The sequence below is a fragment of the Acanthochromis polyacanthus genome, chromosome 10 (genome assembly GCF_021347895.1).
Source record: "Acanthochromis polyacanthus isolate Apoly-LR-REF ecotype Palm Island chromosome 10, KAUST_Apoly_ChrSc, whole genome shotgun sequence".
In the NCBI taxonomy this organism is placed as follows: Eukaryota; Metazoa; Chordata; class Actinopteri; family Pomacentridae; genus Acanthochromis; species Acanthochromis polyacanthus.
Window position 1 is genome coordinate 3,952,510 of NC_067122.1, and position 17,823 is coordinate 3,970,332.

The 17,823-nt window shown below is 40.2% G+C and overlaps 1 protein-coding gene across 2 annotated transcripts in view; it reads left to right on the forward strand.

Moving 5' to 3' along the window:
* Window positions 1-513: 513 nt before the first annotated feature.
* Window positions 514-17,823, forward strand: part of LOC110966297 (complexin-2) — a 61,948-nt gene continuing 44,638 nt past the window's right edge. Inside the window, exon 1 of one of the 2 annotated variants that reach the window (XM_051954491.1) lies at window positions 514-657. The gene's annotated coding sequence lies outside the window, so the exon portion shown is untranslated. The remainder of the gene's footprint in view (window positions 658-17,823) is intronic. The other variant, XM_051954492.1, reaches the window with a different exon arrangement.

Consider the following 17,823-nt stretch of genomic DNA (forward strand, 5'->3'; position numbering starts at 1 on the left):
TTATAAATTTTTTTTAGAGAGTGAAGGAGACTTTAAATGGCAGAAAAAATGACCAAACATTTACTATTATATATACATATATTTAAAAAATCAAATAATGGCAAATACCTGTAGAAAAAGTATATATATTTTTAAAAATTAAATACAGCATAAATAATGTAATTTCATGGTCAAATATTGTAAAAGATGAATAAACATTTATTATCTATTTTTGATGTTGATATTATTTTAATTGTTAAGGTTAACATGTAAATTAATATTTTCCTTTTCTCTGATTTTTCTAGCTATTGTATGTAAATTGCCAAAAAAAACAGTAAAATAAATAAAATAAAGTTAAAACTGATCCTTTTTTCTCACAATATGTGCAATATGTCCCCATCACCCTGCAGACTGTAAAATAAATAGCACGGTCTAATTGAAATAAGCGTTTGGACTGATCGATGAATCGGTGATTGGAGGCTGTGGGGGTTTCTTGCCCTGCGCTGTGTCTTGCAGGATGTGAGCGGAGCTGGGAGGCAGCAGAGCGCGAGGAGGGGGAGCTGGAGAGGAAGAGAGAGAGAGGGGAGAGAGAGGGAGGTATAGTCCAGGCAGCACTCGGAGGTTTGGCTGCAGACTGCTGGATCCCTGTCGCCGCCTCGGTCTCTCCAGACGCATCAGGTCAGTAAAACCAAACGCACCTTTGCAGCCGCAGTCAGACCGAAGCGGCTCGGCTGGTGTTTGTTTGTCTCTTTATTCGCATGTTTGTTTGCTTGCTCGTGTGAGGACTGTTGAATCTGTGCTGCAGCTCGTGGTGAACATAGAGATGGAGATGGAGCGCACAGGTTTTATTTTTTCCCTTTTAAGGCGTGAACTGCTGCGGATGAATCCAGGATCCTGCAGGTAGCAGCAGCAGCAGCAGCAGCAGCTTCACCTGCAGGATCTCGGGTCTAAATGGGTGCTAAACATAAAGACGCGTGCTGCGGATGGCGCTCCCCCTTCCTCCCCTTACCATCCTCCTCTTCCTCCTCCTCCTCCCTCCGTGCGTCCAGGTGAATCTGCTCCCTGTTGCTCCGCCATGTCTCGCCTCTGTAGGTGTGAATGAGGAGGAGGAGGAAGCTGAGGGAGCTCTACAGTGATGGGGAGGCTGGAGGAGGAGGGCCTGGCTGGGTCTGGTCCTCCGCAGTGCCGTCACCACCTCCACCATCACCAGCAGCAGCAGCCTCAGCCTCCCTGCTGGTGATGGATGCTGGAGAGTGTGAATTATTTATAGCAGCCAGCGCATTGATTAGCTTTATGTAATGCACCCGGGAGCTGAGAGGGGCTGTCATAGTGGAAGGCGTTGTTTGTGCATCAAGGAAATACTGTCTGAAATCGGTGTGCGTGTGTGTGTGCACGTTTGCATGCGTGGAAATGGGTGAGATTTAGAAAGCCAGAGTAAACTGAGCAGCAGCAACATGTAAAATAGCTTCACTGCACATTTAGAGGAAAATCCCCCCCAAAATAATGCATAATTTAGACAAATGCAATGTAGAAAATAATAGAAAAAATATTAACAAATCTCAATTCCTTCTTTCACAAAGTGTGCCTGTAAAACTAAACAGTAATCTGGTTAAAAAATGTCATTATATTACAGATATTTACATTTTCCCCCACTAGTTACAGTATTCAGCAGCTTTTTAACATATATTCTGCCATCTTTTTCATCATATTTATAAAAAAATTAAGTAAAATTACATTTATAGCTACTCTGTGCATCTACATGTAATTTTTTTTACATCAAATCACATCCAGTGTAATATGAGTTTTCACTGTAAATGTACCTTTCTCTACTTCCTAATGTTGTCTTACATTAAACGTGTAAATTTGTAGTTGATTTTTGTAGTTTTATTAATATTTATATGTTTTATATACAGAAAAACATGCAAAACAAAAGAGAGAGAAAAAAATTCACTAAAATTACATAATTTTTTTCAAGTGTTTTACTCAAAATCAGAGAAAAATTTGACATTTTATGTTTTAAACCCCATGAAAACTTAATTTCTCTGCATAAAAGTCACACGCTTTAAAGTGTTTTCCGTTGAAATTAAATAAATTTCTGCCATAAAATGTCTCAGATGGATCTCTAAAAACATAAATATTCAACTTATTTGTAAAGCTTGGGGCACACCGTCATTTAATCAGCTAATTTAACAGAGATTAAAAAAAAGAAATTACATAATTAAATGATCCAACCCAAGTAAATTCTAGCAGAATCGCTTGACTTGAGTTTTATTTTGGAAGTCTGAATCTGTGTGTTTAAAACAGTGGTGGCGCCTTTTTGCTCTTGACTTGTTCAGAGCTTTTCTTCTGGATTAAAAACTTCACAGGAGGCAGCATTTTTTTTTCTTCCTTTGAGAAGTAACACACAGAAATAATACACTGTTTATGTGGGATCCTGACAGCCCTTTAATAGATGCTATGGGAAGATTGCGATCTCGGTTTAATGCAAAAATAAATCTTAAAATAGAGGCTAGAAGCTGCAAAAATAATCAGTTTAGTTTCATTTGCAGCTATCAGAACAGTTGCTTTTTGATTTTCTGTTGATTGTTCAGCTATGAAATGTAACCGAACAGCCAGAGGAGTCATATTACTGAAGATAAACGCATGAAAGTACGTCTGAAAGCTCTGATATTTTGCTTTGAAGTGCGTGTTTCTTCTTTGTCTAGCTGCTCTGGCCTGTCCAGACATCTCCAGCAGCTTCACCAAAGTTTAATGTTGAGCTCCAGAAAACAGCCGTCCTGTCGGTGCAAATTAGACATCTATACAACGTCTGCAAATCAATCGCTGATCCGTCGACAAGGTGGTGGATCGTCTGCAGCAGCAGCGACTCGATTTAACAACAGCCCTCTGAAACAGTTACAACTGCTTTAAAATCAGGTCATGAGTGTGGAGGTGTGAGAGATGTGCGCTACGCCATGAATGCCTGAGCAGAATATGCATCAGAATCTCCATCTGTGCTGCGAGCGCTGAGATTTATATACAATCACACAACGTTTACGCGCCATTACGTGAAATATTCAAACATTTCCACCATGAGTCGATGCAGAAAAGGCACAAATCGGCACATAAAATACGTAAAATTCCCTCAGAATGCAGGAAATTTTCAGTTTGATGTTCAAAATCTCCTGGAGAAGGACCACCGCACCCCCATTTAATGTGTCCCCCGTCATCTGTAAACGAAATCTACACCCATGTTTGTAGTTAAACCTGCAGTGGCACACAAAAGTCACAATTTTCAGTGCAGGAAAACAAGACTCATATGACATTAAACTCATTCTTTATTCTTTAAGAAACAGAAAAAACTACCACTTGTCAACAGGACAGACTGAGATGCAAAATATACAAAATAAATAAACAAATTCTCTCAAATAAAAGACGTAAAATAAAACAAAAATCCACTAAGATGTGCTGTGCTGTGTTTGTATTTATGGGAGCAGGTTTCAGCTTCACATTCAGACTGTAAAACACCAACATTCTCTCACCTTTGTCATTTTTTGTGAACATAACTACCTCATAATATTTAATTGCCACTCCTAATTAATATATACATTACTGCTGGTGCTACAGTTGTGTTTTTACAACATTTTGTAGAGTTTTATAGCGTATATTGTTGGTGCGCTTTAAATGAGCGGCTCTTTAAATTTAGTTTTACTTTGCATAATGGCAATAAAGGCTTTTTGTTCTAAAATAATACAAACACAATGTCCAGTAAAGAGCAGATAAACTGCGACATTGCTGTCAGGTCGCTGTCAGCAGCCCCAGATGTCGACCCGTCGGCTGTTAGAGCAGCATCTCTGGTGTTTGTTATCGGTTGTTGTCACTTCAGCCCAGTCTGAAACGCAAAAAGCTGCTTATGTGAGCTGGAGGAACTATATTTTTATGTATCTCCCCATTAGTCATTTGGAATTGAAGAAGCCTTGTGGATGGAGGTGAAATGTCTTCAAGAACCTACAAGAATAGTCCAGTAGTTTTCTACTGAAGCTCCTACGACTGCCACAACCTGGATGATTGAGAATCTACACAGACATTTACGGTTTCCCACTGGGTGCAGCCTCAGCCCGGTACTCGTGGATGTGGCTGTGCTGTGGTTCTTCTGGTTCTTCCTGCATTTATAATAAATGTAACACCAACTATACACACACAGTAGTTGTGTGTGCAGTCGACACAGTTGCATTTAAGTGGATCTGCTGCGGTGCGTCGATAGCATATCAATTATAGCTCATTGCGGTTTGATATCCCGTACGGCTCACCAGCACTTTACCAGGAGCAGTAATCACACCAGCAGCTCCAGGCAGAGCAGCTCCATCATAGACTGTATACAGAAACTGTAGCGCTGACTGCAACTGCCCGATAACTGGAGCAAAAATGGCTGATGTCATTAAGTGATAATTACGTATACGGAAAAACAATGGTTGCAATGATCTGAAACATGAGAGAAAAAGCTAAAAAAAAAAACATAACTCAGGCCCTGTTTACACGAGGACGTTTACAGGTAAAAACGTCAAAATATTTCAACAAAACACCCTATCGTTTATATGAGGATGGCGTTTTGGGGGCTTAAAAACGCAAAAATTTGAAACTGGCCTCCAGAGTGGAAAAGTTGAAAACTTTCCACCGTTACGTTTCCGTCTAAACTTTGCCGGAAAAAAAAACTTTGCCACGTCACGTACGCGATTACGTCACATACGTATGCCGGTGCTTTGGTTTGCCGGCCGGTACAAGGAAGTAAACAAAAGTAAACAAAGATGTCTCATTATTTCCATCCTTCGTACCTACGAAGGATGGAAATAATTTCCATCCTGTTGTAATAATATAATAAATAATAATTGCCATCCTTTCGCACGTAAAAGGGAGATAGTACACATGCGCGTAGACATGGCGGAGTTTTATCACAGCGCCACCCAGCTGCCTGGCATACATATCCAATCGAATTCCACACACTATAGAGTCACCGTATATACGCAGATTTCCTTCAAAACCGCTCGTCTAAACGTGAAATAAAAAGTGAAAACAAGACGCCACTTTTGCGTTTTCTGTTAAGATGGTCCTTGTATAAACGTAGCCTTAGATGTCGTCAACCAAAGAAAATCGACTGAAGCCTTCAACCAATCGACTGGTCCTAGAGAAGTACAATAAATGAACTACACACATGCTACCTGTTAGCCTCCAAATCAAGCTAAAGCGAGTAATTGCAGCATTATTAGCTGAAGACTGCTGCACAAGAACTATTGAAGATTACAACACAGGCTAGAGAGCTACTGTTCATAGACATTAGTTGTTGAGCTGTGAAGGTTGTGTAACCGATGAGAATTTGGTTGGATGAGAGCATTTTGACCAACCAGCCTGGACGCTACAGCTTCTAGTGAATGCAGCATTGTTAAATTGTTTACTCTGAGGTGCTGGTGTCTCTTAGCTGAGGTAATTTGAAGATTATGATCTCGGTTTCATGCAGAAAAAAGGCTGCAGTGCCTTGAAACAAAGGCGTGTTTATGAAAGACAAACAACAGACGGTGGAACCAGTTTTAATTTTCTGTTTGCAGCTCTGCTATTGTTGTAACTGAATGTCGGTCGGCTGCTTTAACGTGATTGTTGGATTCCAGCTGCGCTATGAAAAGATCTATAACTGCGTGGCTTTTTTCAGTAAACCCAGAAGAACCAAGAGCATCTCAGAGTTTCCTGACTGGTTCCTTTTAATCCTCAACATCTCTGTTGAGTGCATGCGACTGCTCACACTCCCAACAATCATTCTTAGTCAGCAGTCACAACAACGGCAGCAGCAACATCGTGGAAATGAGGTGAGCTTCCAGTCAAGTGCCCTTTATCGTCCCTGCAGGCCGTTAGAAAAGCAAAACCAGTGATCTGAACACTGAAGTACATACACGAGCTTTCTGTGCTTTAAGAGTTTAGAATGTGAAGGACTACAGGGTAAAACTGTCCCATTTTTTCACTTGTTTGTTATGTTGTTGCCAGAATATTACAAATAAAACTTGGTGCTACGTTTTAATTACAGCAAGTACAGAGCAGGTTTTATACATTTTCTTATGAACTTCTGCTTTTAACTTCATACGCAGTAATCCGGCCATCCCTTTCCTTCCACGATCACCTTCTACTGTGTGTTAATACAGATCTGAATTATAGAAATAGAGTTACAACCAGGCGTAAACTAACCGTGACGTCACCCGTAGGACTTTACATTGCCGTGAAAAATGAGTCAAACGTGAGAAGGGCCAAAAAATGCCTCTTTGTGGTTAAATAATTTTTGAAGAACTTGCCTCTTAATACAATTTACGAGACTAATTACACTGGAAAAAAAATGCCCCTCTCAAAACAAGAAAAAAAAACTTATTTCAAGGAACTTTTACTTTGAAATAAGTGAAAAACAATCTGCCAATAGAACAAGTGAAAAATGGCTTGGTGAGATTTCTTGAACTAAGATTTAATATTTAGAATATAAAAATGTGCAAAACTTTCAGGAAGGAAATTCCTGAAAAGTTTTTTTTAAATCCTTAAATTTAGCTAAAAATAAAAAAACTTTTAAAAAATCCAAAAATTATAAATATTTTCAAAAAATGAATACAAATCTTCAAAAAAAATCTTCAAAATATCTAAAGTGATTCCAGATTCATCAGTAAAACTTGTAATATTTTCTTTAAGAACATTTGGGGAAAAAAATCAACCAAAATCCAGCGAATTTCGCTGGATTTTGGTTGATTTTTTCCCCCAAATGTTCTTAAAGAAACATTTTTTTTAACATTTCTTTTTTTCCATTGAAAAATGTCAAATTTCTCAAATTTTTTTTAAAAAATGTGGAAGTTTTCACTGTGAAAATATTATTTTTTTCCCACATTTTCAAACTTTCAAACCGGTTAAAACGAGATAATTTCAAGATTGTTTGACTTAACAAGATATTTAAGCTGTGTTGTCTTAAAATGAATGAGACATTTTGACTAAAAATAAGACAAACAGACTTGGTGAGATTTTGACTTTTTGCAGTGTATTCTTTAAGCGTCATGTCTTAATGCTTCATTATGTTTTAAATCAATTACACAGTAAATATTGATCTGAAGCCTGGTCGCCAGAGGCTCTTGTCTAAATTTTAGAATGCACTAAAAAGAGCAAAGGTGTGTTTTATAACTTTCGCAATGAGCTTTTCATCTATAAAAGTCTGTCACTTTATGAATTCTATCCTCAAAAGCTAATTCTCATTGAGCATTGACAGAAGTTAGAACGGTGAAATAAGCAGCAAACGATTGAAAAAAAGCATATTTCTCCGATATTTCTGCAATAATGTGCATATTTTAAATGTTTCAAAGCCATGTTATGCCTTATATGTCTGATAAAAGTACATATTTTTGTCAAATTTTGTATTTAAGGCCACTTTTTGTAGGAAACACTGGCCTGATGCTCTGAATTTGAGCGTTTGCATGCAGGTCATATCCGGCTGTGTTTGTGTTTCATCAGCCTGCAGGAGCCTCTGTGTACGTCAGAGGGAATTCATAGAAGATGCATTATTTATAACCGACTGCACGCTGAAATACCTTCACTTAGAGTTCTTTATTTAGAGAGAATGTCACAGTTTCTGTGCTGTGAGAACTCTCGCTACTCTCGCTCTCTAGCGGGTGACGAAAAGTTTAAACCCTGAAAGCAGAAAAGGATGGCGTCTGCATCTGCAGGCAGGTTTACCGGGCTTTTTTCTTTCCTCTCTGCTTTGCAGTCTGCGCGTGACGGTATGAAAAATGTAAAAATCTCATCTATAATCCACAAATTGTGACACGAGGGCAGCAGGGACGAGGGGAGTCGCTCAGGAAACGCTCGTTGTAGAATGAGCCTCTGAGTGTTTCAGTCGATTTATTGATAAAAGTCGCTCCAGCTAACAAAACGCCAAATATGCTGACAATCTCTCTGTTCAGTCTGGGAAATTAATTCAGTAAACTTATTATTGGTGACTGAAAATGTACTGATAAACTGCAGAAAGTTTCACCTTTTTACACATTTTAGAGCGATATTTACCGTTCAAAGTTTGGGGTCACTCAGACATCTTCATGTTTTCCATGAAAAGCACCATTTTTATCCATGTGCTAACATAACTGCACAAGGGTTTCCTAATCATCAATGAGCCGTTCAACACCATTAGCTAACACAATGTAGCATTAGAACACAGGAGTGATGGTTGCTGGAAATGTTCCTCTGTACCCCTATGGAGAAAAAAATCCACCTTTTCCAGCTAGAATAGTCATTTACCACATTAACAATGTCTAACCCATATTTTTAAAAACTAATTTAATGTTATCTTTATTGTAACAAACAGTTTAGGACATTTCTAAGTGACCCCAAACTTTTGAACGATGGTGTATCAATTATCATACATTAGAAAAAGCTTCTATAATGCATCACGAGTTGTCAGTAAGTACTTTTCCATTTTTTATTCCCGTCACAGCCTCTAAACGAGCATTAAAGCTAATTTACGGACTCTTTTTGCTTATGCTGACTGTTAAACATAAGCGTCTTAAACCTGTGACTATTTATAATATGTCAACATAGCAGTAGTGGCATTGCTGTTTGTGGAAAAATGACATTCACATTTCCTTAATCCCTTCTCAAGTTGGTCGCTCACAAAGCTTCAGACTTCCTTGCTGCTGTTTTGGCTTGATGGCATTTATGAAATAACCGCAGTGTGACCTGGACACACAGAAGTCACCTCATCCAAAACCCATCACAGAGCAGCAGCGGTGTGGTCAGAGGGGCTGATAGCGGCCGGATGGAGGGTTTAATTCTGCTCCAAATGTTATGTAGATAAAGCGGCGTTCTGAGGAGGCCAGCCGACGCCTTATCTTCCCGCTGCAGCCCAGAGTGGGTCTGGAGCAGCAGGAGAGGGGCGGACACCGACTTGATGTGACCTCAGGGACGCCAGCATGTGACCTGTAAACATAATGAGCGCATCCATGCAGGGTTAGAAGTTCAACACGCAGACCTTGATCTTTATTTACTACTTGCGTCACTTTAAGTCCTTTCATGCAGCGACTGGAAGCAGGTCGCCTTTTCAGGAGACACTCTGAGGCTTCACAGCTGCACTGATGGGAAACAATGACTTTAACTTCCATTCACTTCGTTCCTCTTGCTGAACAGGCAGCTCACAAACCTTCACCATCCTTTCATTGATGCGCTGTTTGGCAGCTCTGCTGGCCGTCTTTGGAATTTGAAAATGCTCGATCCGTAGTTATGCATAATGGAGGAAATATATCCAATTTTGACATTTGAGGAGCTGAGACCTATAATGTAACATTTACGCTTATGAAGGAGTCACAAGCAAACAAAAAGATTGGAAACAACTGCCATTAGATTAGATATGTTATTCCCGTTTTTTACAGCACAAAACAGTGATAGAAGGATATTTCAAAGACATTCCATTAAAAAAGACGTTCTTAGGACAGAGTAAAACATTGTGACAAAATCAAAACTTAATAAATACGTACAAGTGCAATGGTTTCAGGTAAACCAACTGAAGAACGCAGAGTTAAAAGAAAACATCTTCACCTGTGAGCATTTTTTCATTGATTTACTTTTAATTCAGTCATTCTTCCAACTTAAATCCAACTCCAGATTAAACTCAGAAACAAGCAAACAAACAAATGAGACTAAATGTTTTCATTCTAAATGCCAAAATCTCTATGTGGTCCTTAGAAGAGCAAACACAAACACATGCTGGAGTACAAACACTAATCAGACATGAGTGCAGCAGAGAGTTTAGCCTTAAAACTCTCACTTACTGCTGCAGAGTGAGTCAACGGCTCATATCCAGCCCACGGGCCACAGAGTTACGCTGCTGTGGGTGAAGCTCCACGGCTGTGACAGAAGGTAATTAGAGGCGTAAATGGACGAGGAGGAGCTGCCCAGCAAAGACACTACGGAGCAAAAGTATTTGGCAGTTAAATATGTTCCCCGCCTGGTTTATTTTTGTCTCATCGGTCCAGAGACTTCACCAGTTCTTTTTCTGGGTCTCTCTGTTTCTGCTGACTCCTTTGAGCTTCTGAAGACGAGGAAACGAGCACCAAGTTCGGTTCATCCGCAAGACTCCTCGTCACTTGTGATCTCAAGAAGAATAACAGAATAATAAGCAATAAATAACCACAACTCCAAGCTTGTTTGTGTTTAAGTTTATGCTCAGTGACCTCCAGTTGGAGCTCGTGTGTTTACAACAGGCCAGGATGGAGGACAGTGTTCATAAATAGCCTACCTAGTGTCATCAATTATTCCTTTATTATCCCCCGCCACCACGAAGTGGAAAGGGGGATGTTGGTTTGGCCTCCGTCCGTCCGTCCGTCCGTCCGTCCGTCCGAGATGAAAGGGACAGCTTTTCTCGGAAACTATTACAGCTAGGATTATGAAATTTAGTGTGTAGCTTCACACCATGGACACCTTGATCAAGTTCGAAAATGAGACCTGTGCGATAATATTTAACAGAGTTATGGCCCTTTATCGCTATTTTGGATATAGACTCATAGACATCACATGTGGCGGGGGATATTGATGACCATGTCGTCTTGTTTATCGCTGATCATCGATTTAGAAAACTAGCTAAAATTTCCATCCCTACTCTCCTGCTACAAATTGGGCTCTTCTTTTAGAACTCCTGTGAGACAGCAAAGGAATGGATTAGATTCGCACTAATATAGAATAGTTGTAAAATGACTTGATTAGTCGTAGAATCATTTTTAACATCAAGGTATTGCAGTAGCTTTCACTGCAAAAAACTCAAAGTCTTACCAAGTGTTTTTGTCTTGTTTTTAGTCCGAATGTCTCATCCCACTCGATTTAAGATAAATTCACTTAACAAGAGACATTTCAGCAGATGGAGGGACTCGTGTCTTCCTGCGGGTCAGATAGACCGGTTTTAAAGTTTGAAAATGTGGAAAAAATGTATGTTTTCACGGTGAAACTTCTGCTGTCCACATTTTCAACATTTTTGGGAAATCTTGTTGATAGACAAATGGATAGACATGTTAAAAATGTTTTTAAAGAAAATATTAGCAGTTTAACTGATATATATGTAATCACTTTAGATATTTTTTAGGATTTTTTGGAAGACTTTTACTCCTTTTTAAAAATATTTACAAGACTTTTCTTGCTAAATTTGGGGTATTTTTTTTTAAATAAAATTTTTAAGGGAAATTTTTATGGAATTATTGGAATTTTCTTCCTGAAGGTTTTGCAAATTTTCAGAAATTTGGGTAATTTCTTTGCTGATTTTTTTCAGACAAGGAAACAATACTTTTTGGTGCCAACGGGAGGGTTAAACAATGCATCTTAAATATCTTGTTAAGTCTTGAAATGATCTTGCTTTCAGCTGTATTTTACAAGGAAACTCAAAATAAGTTTAATACATCTCAAATCAGGAGGTTAAATGAAAGTAAAAATCTATTTTTTAGGGGAAAAACTACTATTTTACTTTTTGTTTTGACTATTTTAAGGCACCTAAGCCTGACAATCCTGGTAAAAATAGAGCTTAAAATAAGTTTTCCCAGCTAATTTTAAGATCTCAAGATTCTAAATATCATATCTTATTTCAAGAACTCTTACCAAGCCAGTTTTCACTTGTTCTGTTGGCAGATTTTTTTCCCCACTTATTTCAAGGTAAAAGTTCCTTGAAATAAATTTTTATTCTCTTGTTTTTAAAGGGGCATTTTTCCAGTGTTCAAGTATCTGTACACTATCATGCACTGTGTTCGTCATATCTGACCGGTGACTGCCACACATCCTCCTGTCTCCTTCCCTGTTTATCCATCCACCTACCTGCACGGGTTTACTCTGCAGCTGATGAAGCGTTTCGCCGATCAGCTCTGAACTGATGACTCATCCTAAAACCCGGCTGAGTCACAGGCGCCGCTGTGGCTCATTATAGGTCTGGCACCTGTGATATCTTTCACTTTTCTTTCCCATTAGGTGACTCATGGTAAAATATTTTGACATTTATTGGCTTTTAACGACCAGTTGGACATTTTAATGGACTTTTTGGTAGCCGAAAGGTCAGTGTAACAGGATGTGCTCATTGTTTTCTTCGTCTAATTTAGGAACAAGTTTAATTGCCGTTATTCTTGTGGGTTTTGGCTGCAAAGATACTCCCAGAGTCGCAGGTTTTACGCATTCAGATGCAGCATTAGTGAACTAAACAGCAGCACCGGTGCTCCCAGTATTGGTGTCCGGTGTTGTGGTTCTGCCTCAGGGTTTTTCCCTCCGCTTGCACTTCGATCTTTCTGCTTCTCAGCGGAACTCCGGCCATTCGTTACCGTCCTCCTCCCTTCAGCTATCGTCCTGTTGCTCATGCAAAGTGCTTCTGTTGCCCCGGCAACGACCCTCTGGCACCTGTTGCCGTGGATCACCGTGTTAGCGTTTGCCAGTTGGCGACGTTCCGGCTGACTTGGGAGAGAAGGCAGCTTGTGCAGCAGCAGGGAGGGAGAGGCAGAGAGCTTTTCTATCACGGTGTGTGTTTTACCGTTCTGCTGTTAAACGTTTGGGAAACCTTGACGCTGTTTTTTGATGTCGGGCTGCGGGAAGAACCATCAAGAGCATATCGTGTCCGGGTTCAAGGCTGAATTTAGTCTGAATTTAGACAAATGTTCAACTCAGGGTGTATCAAAAACACAACACTGAGCCACACTGTTCATCAAACCCGACTTTTATTCCCTGACGTTAGTGTTTCAAGGAGGTGTTACTCTCAGAACTCTCACTGTCATTCTATTAGTAACAGTGTGATGATAGCAGCAAGCTAAAGAGATGAATCTGCAGAAGGAGACAGCTCAACAGATGAGGTCTGAGTTGATAAGTCTGCCAGAAACTTGAGTGTCATGATCGATGACCAACTAACCTTCAAGGCTCATGTGGCCTTTGCTGCTCAGTCATGTAGATACTTCCTGTACAACATCAGGAAGATCAGACCCTTCCTGTATGAACGTGAAGCCCTACTCCTGGTCCAGGCTCTTGCAGTGTCACCATTGACTGGGTGGGATAGACTCCAGCCCCCCATGACCCTAGTGAGGATTAATCAGTGTATAGATAATGGATTGATGTATTGAACTGTGTGGAATATTGATGTAGTTTAGAATAAGAAGAGCTTTTTGAGCCTCAAAAAGATTCAAGCTTTCGTCGATAATTAGTGTTTCGATCAAGTTTCAGTAGTACGTATAGACGATCTACGTACAATGGGTGCTCTATCCTCTAAATTCAAACGGCCACATTTTCATATTAAGAAAGAAAGATAAGTGCTTCTGATGTTATTTTTAGCACAGACTCTGAAGCTGGAATAATTACTGCAGTGAGTAGACCCTTCTTGCAGAGGATGGAAACATGATCCTTTCTGTGTATCTTCTCAGAGCCTCTTCAGGGTTTAGCGTTCCCAGGTCTCCTCCGACAAAGCTCCGTCTCTGCACTTCGACCTCGGCTACACTGAGCCCCTCATGTCACCCCTCAGAAAACGCACAGATTTGCTGTTCAATCAGCCATGTAATGAACCCCACTACCCAGAATCCCCAGCTAATTAACCGCACAGCAGGTTCCAGAGCTCAGATAAATAACTCGCGGCCCGTCACTTCGCTGAATTCCGACTAAGTACCTTCAATAAATTCAGACGTGGCAAGTCCTGCAGCAACGGTGCGCTGGGTTTTTCTATTTACACTTTTAATTCTGCTCACTTTTACGCCCACTTTGGATGTTACGCTGGAGCCGTTCGGCCTCTTAAGTTGTGTTTAACGCCCGGCTGTCGCTGCGTTTATCACGGAGACACTCAGAAATGGGGTCAAATCTTGGCCCTGGACAACGTTGGCAGCGTGACAGTTCACTGTAAACACAAACAGGTCATTAATTACAATTATATAGCAGCTATATGTGGACAGGACCACGGAGCAGACACAGATGTTGTCACACTTGAACTTGTTTTATGGCTCTTATCCAGGTTGTTTTCTCCTGACTGGATCCTTGCTTGTGTTGTATCTACTCTCAGATGTACGTCGCTTTGGATAAAAGCTAAATGAAACTGTAGAACTGTAGAAAACCTCCAGATACAGATGATGAAGCTGCACCAGAGGATTTTAGAGCACAGATTCACATGACTTAGTGACATTGCAAAGATGCAATATATCAATATTCTCAACTTCTCTTGCTATGGATGATAGGGTCATCTCTTTGGTCTTCATCTGCTGCCGGAGAGCTTCAGTCCCTTTAGAACAGCTCACCATCTTGCAGAGTCAATGAAAACAGCAAAGTTAGGCTGCCGGTTAAATAGGGTTTGTCGGGTAATTAAGGAAATTAGGACCAGGGGCCAGATTAACACCAATAACTGGGACGTATCTGAAAGCGTTCTCTAATTTCGATCATTCACAGTCATCCAAAGTTGTCATAACTCAAAAAGATGAATACACAGTTGCATTATTAGCATATCTATTAATTTTTTCAAGCCAAAAATGTTATTTTTTAGAGCAACTAATTAGCGGGTAATTCCAATACAGGAGTAATCAAGTCAAGACATTGTTAATTATATGGCACATTTGAAGCCACGTAGTGTTTTCCTGCACAGAAATAAGATTTTACAAGTTAACCCAACAAATATAAAGACTGATATTGTATGTTCTTTCATTTGTGATTGATGTTTTCTGACATGCATGTAGAGAATGTGTGTTTATACCGTCCTTTGGGGCTTGTGGCACCACTGTACATCTATATTTCAGACAGACAGAAGTTTACTACAAGGTTCAAGTAACATAAAGGTGCAGCCTGGATACGGAAATGCAATTTTAATTTTTTATTTTTTTGCAATTTTAATGTACTTGAAGTTTGTATTATGTAAGAAAAAAAGTTCATCACGCATCCCTTTTTAAGATTTTTATTTGCAGTTGGATGATTTTTGGTTTCAGGGTCCATCATCTTTGACTTTTCCATCATTAAGATCTGGAATTGGAGCGTCACGTGTGTTCTTCAGGCGTTTTTTGCTGTTTGCCCTTTTTCTGGATCTTCTTAAGGGGATACTGTGAGGCTGGTCCGGGAGGTTTGAACCTGCCGGGGTTTCTCTGTGTGGAGTTTGCATGTTCTCCCCGTGGCGTTGAGGGTTTCCTGCAGGGGTTCTGACCTCCCTCCACAGACGTGCATGTTGGGTTAATTGGCGATTCTAAATTGGCCGCGAGCGTGAGTGGCTGTCCATCTCTTTGTGCTAACCCTGTGATGGCTCGGTGGGATCGTCTCCAGCCCCCAGCATTCCCCTGCAAACGGAATAGAGTTAATTTCCTCAAACTGGATCCATGTCAGGACTGGTTGTCTGGCATTTATTTTCCTCATAATAAACTGGGACCACTTGCACGCTCTGCCATCCACTGCGGTTTGTTTCTCCATGCCTCTGCTGCAGCTCTTATTAGTACTTTGCTTGGAGTGAAAGTGAACTGTGCGTGTTTTACAGTTGGCCGTTTCATGGCACTTCTTCATGCATAAAAATGTTTCAACATGCATGTAGACGCCACATACACTCTGTACTGAGGGTGTAGCATCAACGATTGGAAGGTTTTCCTTTGCTGCTGCTGCTGCTGTTCAGTCTTTCCTCAGCATCTCTACCTGCATCAGAGGTCCATGTATTTCTGTCTCTGTGGCTGCAGCCTGAGTAGGCATTCAGAGTTTTAACAACTGTGCAGTAAAATGTTTGGCGACTCTGATTGTAGTGGTGTGTTGTTGAAGGCGAAACAATCGAGAAGGAGCAGCTGTGTTCACGTCGATAAGTACCTTCCAGCATCATATTAAATTGTGTTTACTGGTGAGGTGCAGCTAAGAAGTTGTTTGGGTTTAAATGGAGCTTTCAGGAAGCTGCTACCTGGAGCTCCACAGTTGTCTTCCTTTAAGTAACATCATTGTACGCGTAATAATAATAAAAATCAATCAAAAGCCCGACGGAAAAAGTCTGTCTTGAGTTTGGCAACAACAGTTAATTTAGAGATAATCTTTGAAAAAAATCACTGAAAAACAAGAGAAAATGTACATATTGTCCAAAATAAATTTAAAAAACTGTCTTTTTGCTGTTGTGCTGTATTTAAATCAGCTAAAAATATCATTATGCCACAGATTTATGCTGTTATTTTCTTTTTTAAATCGTTTTTCCTTCTTTTTGTGGACATATTGATGGGAAACAAGGATGAAAATATCCAGGTTTATCCTTTACACAACAACAGTGTGCACTTCTATCATGTTTCTCATAACAAACTGTGCATAAATAGCCAAACAATGATTTTCAAATAGTGGTTTGTCAGAAAAAAAAGTCAAAATACCAAATGAGAAATACTCCAGATTCATGCTATTTTCTATCCTCTATGAATCTTCTTAGTTACATTTCCTTTAAGTTATCTTTAATTATATTTTAACTCATGTCCAAGCACATCAAGACATTTGGGTGCTGAAAAATCAGCATTTTTACTGTTTTGTGACATCTGTTAGTCAAAGCCCTGCTGACTATAAGTAAGATAAATGTAACCAGGCTGTGTTATTTTGTTTTTCTGTTGTGTGTGAGTGTGTTCGTTCCAGCGTAGCACTCTGTCCTCCTGCAACATTCATCAGTGTACTCGAGCAGTTGGCAGGCGTAGCAAACCTGCCGCCCACACAGCATCGCCGCCCACCTCTCAGTGTGCTGCCGGCCACTTACCGCAGCCCTCCACCCCTGGTGGAGTGAAGGGAGGCAGGAGGAGTGCTTATTGACAAGAAAAATAGCTGAAGGAACAAACTGTTTGTATTCAGCAATAATCTGCCACGTTTTCAAGCCGCATTCTGGACATCGAAAAATGAGACGGAGGGCCGTAAGAGGAGAGAGCATTTGGCTGCAGTAATGATTGGAAGGGTTGGTTCACCCAAACTACGGAGCTGTGAAGACGTAGTTTGAACTTAAAGGTTTCAGATCATCAAACTAAGACAAAGATAACTCAAGAAAACACAAAATGTAGTTTGTATATTTTAGGTACTGAAGAAAAATGCTGTGGAAAAGTAATTGCCCCCTTAGCTACCAATCTACCAAATGACCAGATTCATTCATCAGTTGGCTTCAGTTTCTCCATCCACACTCGCACATGATTACTGCCAAGGCTTGTTGAATCTAAACATCGCTAAATATAGCCGGTCTTCATTGTGAAGCAGCTAAAGGGTCTCAAAAAGCAGCACATGATGCCACGTTATGAAGAGATTCAAGAACAGATGAGGAACGAAGTCACTGACATTCATCAGTCTGGAGGGTTATAAAGCCATTGCTGAGGCTCTGGGACTCCAGAGAACCACAGTGAGAGACATTATCCACACATGGAGAAACATGGAGCAGTGGAGAACCTTCAGGAGTGGACCAACGACCAACATTTCTCCAAGAGCATCGACATCTAATCCAGGAGTCACAAAAGAATCCAGATGAACATCTAAAGATCTGCAGACCTCACTGGCCTCAGTTAAGGTCCGTCTACATGATTCCACAATAAGGAAGACTCTGAGAGGAAATGGATCCATGGGAGAGTTAAAGGATCAAACCACTACTGACCAAGAAGAACATAAAGGTTCATCTGGAAATTACAAAGAAATATCTGGATGAGCCTCAAGACTTTTGGGATAACATGCTGTGGACTGATGAGTCAAAGGTGGAACTTTCTGGAAGACATGAGTCTGTTCCATCTGGTGTGGACTAAATGTGGTGTGAACTAAATGAAGATTCTGGAGTGGCTGAGTCGAAGACTGGATTGAATCCAACTGAGATGCTGTGACAAGATCTTAAAAAGACAGTTCATGATCTAAAACCATCAAATGTGA